Below are 9040 nucleotides of genomic sequence, written 5' to 3'. Positions count from 1 at the left end.
GCAGTTACAAACATAGTTCTCCAAAATAAAACATTTGCATAATGTTCACAGAATTTAGCTAAAACATTATTAAAGTACAGATTTAATTAATATAGTTTGGTCAAATAAAAAAAAAAAAAAAAAAAAAACAGATTTTATGATTAAGAGTTAGATTTGTTTCCCTACAATGATTTTTACATTGTCTTTATAATATACATAATGAAATCCTAACACTGTCTTCCGTGATGCCTTCAGTTACATTTTGAAAAACAACAGTATTTCAGCTAGTAAAACGTTTCAAATCCTTATATTGTAAAGCATGCCTCATGCCCTAATAACACATATCCTTGTCTCATGATCATTGAGTGTGAATAAGGGCACTCTGCTATTCTTTAACCATTTCAATTCAATTTATTCAGTGCTTGTCAGGCACGTCAGGTCCAGTTTATTTTCACACACGGTGTTTATTTTACAAGCGCTGTTTAATTTTTTTTTTTTTTTCAGAGTAAAACAGGTTTAAAAGGAAGTGCATGGCTAAAGGACATCAGTACTGCATCTCCAGCCAAGCCCCAACCCGTGATCGCTACATTTTTCACATACCTCTTTATAGACCTGCATACTGACAAATCCTCTCCTGATCACTCTTTTTATCACCAAACTTCTCAATAATGTGATCCAAGTCATTATTTTATTACCATAACATCTCAAAAAGCACTACAAATGTCTGTGATATTCTTTGAGCGCTGGATGCGGAAGCAGCTATCTCCTTTGCTTGTGTCCGTGTTATCTCTGTGGTGCAGGGGCTTCCTGTATTGCTCAGATACACCCTTTTTTTCGGCGTTTTCTGCTCCTATCAGTCTCCCTCGACCATTGAAAGGTTTTCTCGGCTTTTCCAAAGAAAAAAATACTAGAGACGCGTGCTTTACATCTTTTGATATGTCGGACAGGGTCCAACATCGGACTGAAAAGGGAAAATTGTAATGTCGGACCTGGTCCGACATAGGACTGCAAAAGGTTAAACTCCCTCATAAGGACTGATTCTTGAAAATACCTTTGCATGAAGAATGCAATAACATCATAAAAGTTAACAGGGGGCTCATTAGGAAGGTGAGGCTGGATTGTACTTTCCGGAGTGATTCAATGCATTTGCAGTGTTTTATTGTGCATCACCATGGAAACTGTGCAAGTCGTGTACTGTGTGTACATTTCATGCCTGTCACTTTTTGCTTCTACTGTATCTCTAGTGGTTCAAGGTTTTTAAAGAGTGTGCCCTGTATATAAGGCTAAAGGATTTTGAATAAATACAGTTTTCTATTCACTCTTTAAAAGAATGCCAGCTCATGAAATGATATGAAGCGTGACGCAGCATCCGGCTGGCTTTAGGTACCCTCTTGTACTTCTGTTATAATCTGTGCATTTGTTTTCTGTCGTATATGTTGCTGCTGGAATATAATCACCTGTTAGGAAAGACAGAACTTCAATCTATAACTGATTCACAGCTTCACCCACAGTAACAACAGGTCAGTCTCACCAAAGATACATTTACTCAAACTGTGCAGTTCACAGTCTGAATCTCACCACATTTAAATTCCCTGTCGGATTTCCATTTATTGCATTAGCAAGTAGAATCAAACCAATATCTAGTAGGAATAAATAAAAACACTGAAACACTCCATATCAATACAATCAATATCGAGAGGTTTGGGCAAAATAAATGCTGTACAGGATATATTCTTGGTAAAAGTATGACTATGAGTTAAAAGTATGAGGCCCATACTGCAGTGTTGCAAATGTCTGTGACAGATGTGCCCTAGAATAATGGCCAGGAGGTACCCACACAGTGTTTCAGCTACAGAATCGTAAAAATGTTATAAACATTTGCTTCTTCAATCGGCATACCTGCAGTTTATGTGGCACATTGAAATCAATACAATAAAGCCGTTAATTTAGTCTGGGCTTTGTAATAAAATCAAGTAAAGTCATTGTGAAATAACATGTTATAATCCTGTCAAGTGCTTGAAACACTGATGAAAGTCATTCTACGCATCATATATTATTATTATTATTATTATTATTATTATTATTATTATTATTATTATTATTATTAAAAATATTACTTGATATTATTATTATTATTATTATTATTATTATTATTATTATTATTATTATTATTATTATTATTATTGACACTACATTTCTCAGGCAGATGACTGTGCCACCCTGAGTGTGATGGTGCAAAAAATTAAAAAATAATTAAAATGTGCATATTCTAAGCTCTCTGCACAGATCAGTGACCATCGGGACTGATGCTAAATGAAAGCCAGAGACTATTGCATTTTACAATGCAACAAAGTATGGTGCAAATATTCTGGATCAAATGGCACGTCTGTATTCTGTCAAAGGTGGTACTTGCAGGTGGCCTGTGGATGTTTTCTGTAATGTTTTTGATCTGGCAGCCATCAACGCTTTGGTTTTGTACAAGGAGTGCACCGCAACACAATCACTCGGAGGGACTTCATTTTGCAGCTAGCCCTGGAGCTACGGCAGAGACACGAAAACCGACTGGTAAATGCTCCTCAACCTTCAGCCAGCGCTGTGCCCACTGGCACATGGTTTTATTCTAATCATAACCTGTAGAGGGCATGATAACACAACAAGTTCAATACATTTTAGCAGGTCCTCCTTCACTGCGAAAGTCATGCATTTTCAAATCAGGATCAATTTTACTTCAGAAGTTAATATTTTATTCGTTGTGAGACACATGTCGGATACAGAAACCATGTCCTACTCTTATCAACATTTCAGTCATGGCACCCTCCTACCCTTCAATGGACAACCCAATCATAGACTGCTCCTGATCAAATCAATAGGTTTCACAGCAGCCTCAGAGCAACACATTCCTCATCCTCAGGTTCTGCGCGGCCTAAGATCTTTGCATTCTAAACTACCTTAACACTCAATGACCAATATTCACATTTAACAGATCTCTACGCTCTACAGCATTCACTGCACGCTATTGACAGCACTCCATTGTTTACTTCTTCACAGCTCCGCACTGCTCAGCAGATGCCACGCTCTACTCTTAATCGCTCCTCACAACAGCAGATCTCTGCTCCCTCTTCAGATCTGCTCACTGTTGCAGCAGGCAAAAGTTGCTTTAGTTTACCGTTTAAATCTACAGCTGCCCTCCTCCAGAGCTTCCAATGCTCCAGCTTGCCTCCAATTCTCAGATCGTGGCAGCCACTTCTGCTTGACTTCTTCAGCAATCTAGTCGCATGTGCACTCATCCTTTCAAACACTACAAATATTAATACATGGTGAGAGACGTGGTACGAGATTGGAAATCTGTCTTGATTATGAGTTAAGGAGTTCCACTATTAGGAGAATGACTGGAGTTATGAAAGCATGGGGCGCCGGTTCACTGCAACATCAATTCATACATCCATTCATCCCCTACTGACATAGCAATAGCCATCAACGACTAGCTAGCATGCCCAGAGTGACGAGTCACTAGAGCTGACAAAAAGGTGTTCTTTTAAGAGAAGTTCCTGTTCCTTTAGGCAGAGCATTTATAATCGGAAAAATCTGTCTCACCACAAGGGTGTTCTCTTAGGCGAAGTGTTCTCTTAGGAGGTGTTCCTATACAGGAAGACTGCTGTAGTCCAATAACTCTATTATGTGCTTTATTGTTAATATACAAATAAAAAAAAAAAATCCAGCTATATTTGCTTTGCATTTATAACCATACTTTATTTAGTCAATTGTGATTTTTATTGCAAAAAAGGAAAAGGTTGAAAAAGAGAATACCTTTAAGTGGACGACATTTTACAGCAAATCACGTTAACCATACCCATTGAGAGTACACTGCAGTAAAAACAATTGAGGTTATGAATTGGTTTTCTCTGTGAACATAGCATGCAAAACGTGCGCTCTGATTGGCTGAATCATCCTCAGCAAGCGACAATAAACAGTGTCTGTAATTCTCTGAATTCAATTAGTTAACAAGAGGTTATATTTGAGAACATGAAATGTCAACTGCGGTGCTATTTTTTTAAACTCCTTTGCAGAAAGTCTGCTGTACATGCACTAAAAAAACAGTGCTTTCCCCAAAGACACTAGCAACACACTTAGCAACCATAGAACACTGCTGTCTAAAACCATGACAGGTACTGTCACTCTAAATTTCAAAGCATTAAGATTTGCAGCTGATGTTCAAGGACAATAAACAAGAATGTGTCAATGCAGCAACACAATGCTTCGAATAAATGCACAAATCAATTATTATCAAATTGTGAAGTTATATTAATAATATAACCCAGCACACAAGGTAATATATTTTATACTATGCAACTCCATACAAATGTTTCAATATTAGATTAATTCCAGACCCAAACTGCTCCAGTCACCAGTTTGGTCAGCAAGACACCAACTCACATGTAGTTTGTCAATGTCCCTCAGTGACAAATCTTTAGTCCCAAGTGGCCTCCATTTTGTGGTCTTCTCGATTCAATTGCTTGCTGATTCAAGGTTTTCACCATCAATCTCAACTGTGAGAAAAATATTTGCAGATATATCGTTTTACTGGTATCCTGTGACATTAACAGCCTGGACTTGTGCCATGGATACAATAGGAAATCTTGTATTATGTAACATGATATCAATAATGGTTAGGTGAGCGTTACTTTGGGAATATTTGTTTATTTTCTCTTGTATTGTTGTGTTATATATATATATATATATATATATATATATATATATATATATATATATATATATATATATATATATATATTATTTGTTGTTGTTAGACTGTATTGAAAATGAATACATACAAAATGATTAATCAATTCATGATTTAAGACTGAGGGCCAGTGTACAGGCTGCAGAATCAAACATGTTTGATAAGAAAGCCCTATAAGGTCATTCTTGCTAGTGTCATGCATAACTGTCTGTGCACTGTGGTGGTTGTCAGTGCTTTCTCAGTAGCTGCTTCAAGTTTTGATTATAGTGCATACTGTTTAAGATGACACAATCTTCTAAACCCATTGTTCCCTTCCTTTCTAGTGGATTCCAAAGTAGCCACACCTTGTATCTGTTTGCACTTTGAAACCTTAACAGCCTCATTAAATTGACCTCAGTAGTACTTCAGGTTGTGTTTAAGGAGTTTGTTAAGTGGTCTGAATCCCTTACATGCATTCCTCGTGGTTCAGGGTGGTTAATAGGGTGTAAAAAACCTTGACCTCCTTCCCTTACATATTGTAGCATGTTGGTAGCGAAAGAACACAATAGGAGGCATACAGTACTTCAAATTAAGCACCTACAGTACTTTCTCTTCAGTAAAACAATATACAATATCCAGACTTCACGCTGAACTTGAAGACAAGGATTTGTGACACTTACAGAACATTTACTTTAGTGTAAAGGAAAGTTTAGCGTCACCTAACCATAATGTAGATCTTTTATTTTACATCATGTAATCAAAGAAACTGCAAAATGATATTGCAAAAAGTCTACCGGAAGCCATACAAGTAGTACAGTATTTCATGTTAGATTTCAAAATGTCACATTTTTTTTATTTTTGTCAGTTTTTTGCTAGGTGTATGGAAAATTACAAAGTGGTGTGCAATTCAATATGTTAACGTAACATTACTCAGAAGGTTTCAATCGATTTTATGAAGCAAAATAAGTTAATTCTATAGGGGAATGCAAAACTTTTGGCCAAAGCTGTACAAGTTTTTATTTCTTCTTTGCAATTTGACCGACTGAATTGTATTTTATTTACAATACGACTTTTAAATAATTAACACTTTCATAAGTGGTTTTCATTTTTATATTGCACATGTTAATGCTTCTATTATTGTTGTTGATTAGATTTTCAAATTATGTAAAGCTGCAAACCCAGAACATTGCATGGAAAAATATAAGCTCAGCTTGAGCATGTTCTAAAAATACACACCTATTTAGTCAGTATTTATAAGAGGCCATTATTAGACACAGCTTTTGTACATCAAGACATTATACAAAGCAAATGTCATTTACATTTCAAAACTGATTGCAAAAGCACATTTGAATAGCATGCAGCAAATTTATTTTCAAATGTAAATTTGATTTTGAAGTGCATATTTAGGGGGGACACAGAAAAAAAGCTACCTACCAAAAGGCACTTTATTACTTCAGTCAGATGTTTTTCCCCAGTATGATACAATGAATGGACACAATACAATAGCAAATGGCAAGATAAGGTTTCCAGTGTAATTTCCACATATTAAAAACAGTACATTCAACTCCAAATTGCTGTTCTGATGCTTCCCAGATAGAAGAGATGCCATATGCCTGAGAAGCCCAAGTTTCACCAATTCATATTATAAATATATATATATATATATATATATATATATATATATATATATATATATATATATATATATATATATATATATATATATATATATATATATGAATTGGTAAATATATATACAGTGCCTATAGAAAGTCTACACCCCCTTGAACTTTTTTCACATTTTGTTGTGTCAGTGCCTCAGAGTTTCATGCATTTAAATAAGGATTTTTTTCCACCTATCTACACATCATACTCTACAATGTTAAGGGAAAAAAAGTTTTATTGAGAAAAAAATTATTTATTAAAAATGCAAAACTGAAAGATTATAATTGGATTATAAGTCTCCACCCCCCTGAGTTAATACTTTTTGGAAGCACCTTTGGCAGCAATTACAGCTGTGAGTCTGTTGGGATAGGTTTCTACCAACTTTGCACACCTAGACTTGGCAGTATTTGACCATCATTCTTTACAAAACTGTCCAAGCTCTGTCAAGTTCCTTGGAGAGCATTGATGGACAGCAATCTTCAAGTCATGCCACAAATTTTTGATTGGATTTAGGTCAGGGCTCTGACTGGGCCACTCAGGGACATTTACCTTTTTGTTCCTTAGCCACTCCAGTGTAGCTTTGGCTGTGTGCTTTGGGTCATTGTCATGCTGAAAGGTGAACTTCTGTCCCAGTTTCAACTTTCTTGCAAAGAGCAGCAGGATTTCTCTGTACTTGGCTCCATTCATTTCCCCTTCTATCCTGACAAGTGTCCCAGTCCCTGCCGATGAGAAACATCCCCATAACATAATGCTGCCACCACCATGCTTCACAGTAGGAATGCTGTTCTTTGGGTGATGCACTGTGTTGGGTTTGCGCCAAACATAACGCTTTGCATTTAGGCCAAAAAGTTCCATTTTAGTTTTGTCAGACCACACAACTTTTTGCCACATGGCTACAGAATCTCCTGAGTGTTTTTTGCATACTTCAAATGGGATTCAAGGTGGGCTTTCTTGAGTAATGGCTTCCTTCTTGCCATGCTACCACACAGGCCAGCTTTGTGGAGTGCTTGGGATATTGTTGTCACATGCACACTTTGACCAGTCTTGGCCATAAAAGCCTGTAGCTCTTGCAAAGTTGATCAGTCTCTTTCTTGCTCGGTCATGCAGTTTGGAGGGACGGCTTGATCTAGGCAGGGTCTTTGTGGTGCCATATACCTTCTCCTTCTTAATAATTGTCTTGAGTGTGCTCCAAGGGATATTCAAGGCCTTTGATATTTTTATATACCCATCCCCTGATGGTTGAGTCTTTGCTTTGAAATGCACTACCCAGCAAAGGGAACCTACAGGAACTGATGAATTTATCCTGAAATCACTACAATTTAACACTTAACTTGGTGTGTGATTTTGAAGGCGATTGGTTACACCTGAGCTAATTTAGGATTGTTATTACAAGGGGAGTGAACACGTATCCACCCAAGCTATTTCTGTTGTTATTTTTAATTAATGTTCTTCATATTTCTAGAATATTTTTTTTCACTTGGAAGTTGTGAGATAGGATGTGTAGATAAATGCAAAAAAAAAAAAAAAAAATAATAATAATAATAATAATGCATTTTAATTCCAGGCTATAAGGCAACAAAATGTGAACATTTTGAAAGGGGGTGTAGACTTTCTATAGGACACTGTGTGTGTGTGTGTGTGTGTGTGTGTGTGTGTGTGTGTGTGTGTGTGTGTGTGTGTGTGTGTGTATATATATATATATATATATATATATATATATATATATATATATATATATGCTATTTGTGTTCCGCCTCATAACGAGTATGAAAGAGTTACTGTAATGGCATTATGGAGCAAATGGGAGCCACGACCCTATCGTGTTTTCACCGATTCTACACTATAACGTATATCGTATAGTTTGATTTTTTTCTTTTCTAACAGGCTTCTCCAGAGACACCCACCAGTTTATGTTGCTTAGTAATGGTGGCCCTCATTGTGATTAAGGGGAGCTTCAAAGCACAGAACACATCTCATTAGTCACTGCTGTCAGGATAATGAATCCCTGCGAGAATGCTGATTAAAAATATCAACCTCCTTACTGTGAAACCTGTGAAGATTCACCTTAAACCTTGTTTATATGGGGAAATTAGGATCATCTTTCCCTCCATTACCCAGGCTAGCCTATAATGGATCTCATACTCTTTGATGGTGAATATCCACAAATAGATTCATACATTTAAAAGTCTGTTTTCTATTTGATAAATAAGGTGATGCTGGAATCTACGGTCTGACACTTACTGGTATACCTTTTAAAAATATGTCCTGGTGTTTCACAGTATTAAACTAGAACAATCTAATGTATTCATTCACTCACCTTCCGAACAATCACGCTGAATACACGGCAATAAATGTTTCCTTGACTTCACCTTAAACAAATACCTCCTCAACTAAATTTCCGCTGAAGTTTTCACTTTCTGTTGCAGTTACATTCTGTGTCTAACAAGTAGGTCAGTATGAAAAATATCCCTGAAGTTAAAACAATCAGTGAAACCTCCACAGTATACATGAGATACAAGCATCAAAAGACAGGTGACTCCACAAAGTGTATCCCTAGATTCTGTTACTTAAAAAATGTGTTATAAAGTTTTATCAACTTATTAACAATGTAAATGTGTATTATAAGGCTATAAGCAGACTGTTATTGAAGCATTTAAACAGATTCCATCACACACC

This window comes from Polyodon spathula, chromosome 6 (assembly GCF_017654505.1).
Source record: "Polyodon spathula isolate WHYD16114869_AA chromosome 6, ASM1765450v1, whole genome shotgun sequence".
In the NCBI taxonomy this organism is placed as follows: domain Eukaryota; kingdom Metazoa; phylum Chordata; class Actinopteri; order Acipenseriformes; family Polyodontidae; genus Polyodon; species Polyodon spathula.
The sequence above is the reverse complement of the archived record's forward strand: the minus strand, read 5'-3'. Positions refer to the sequence as shown.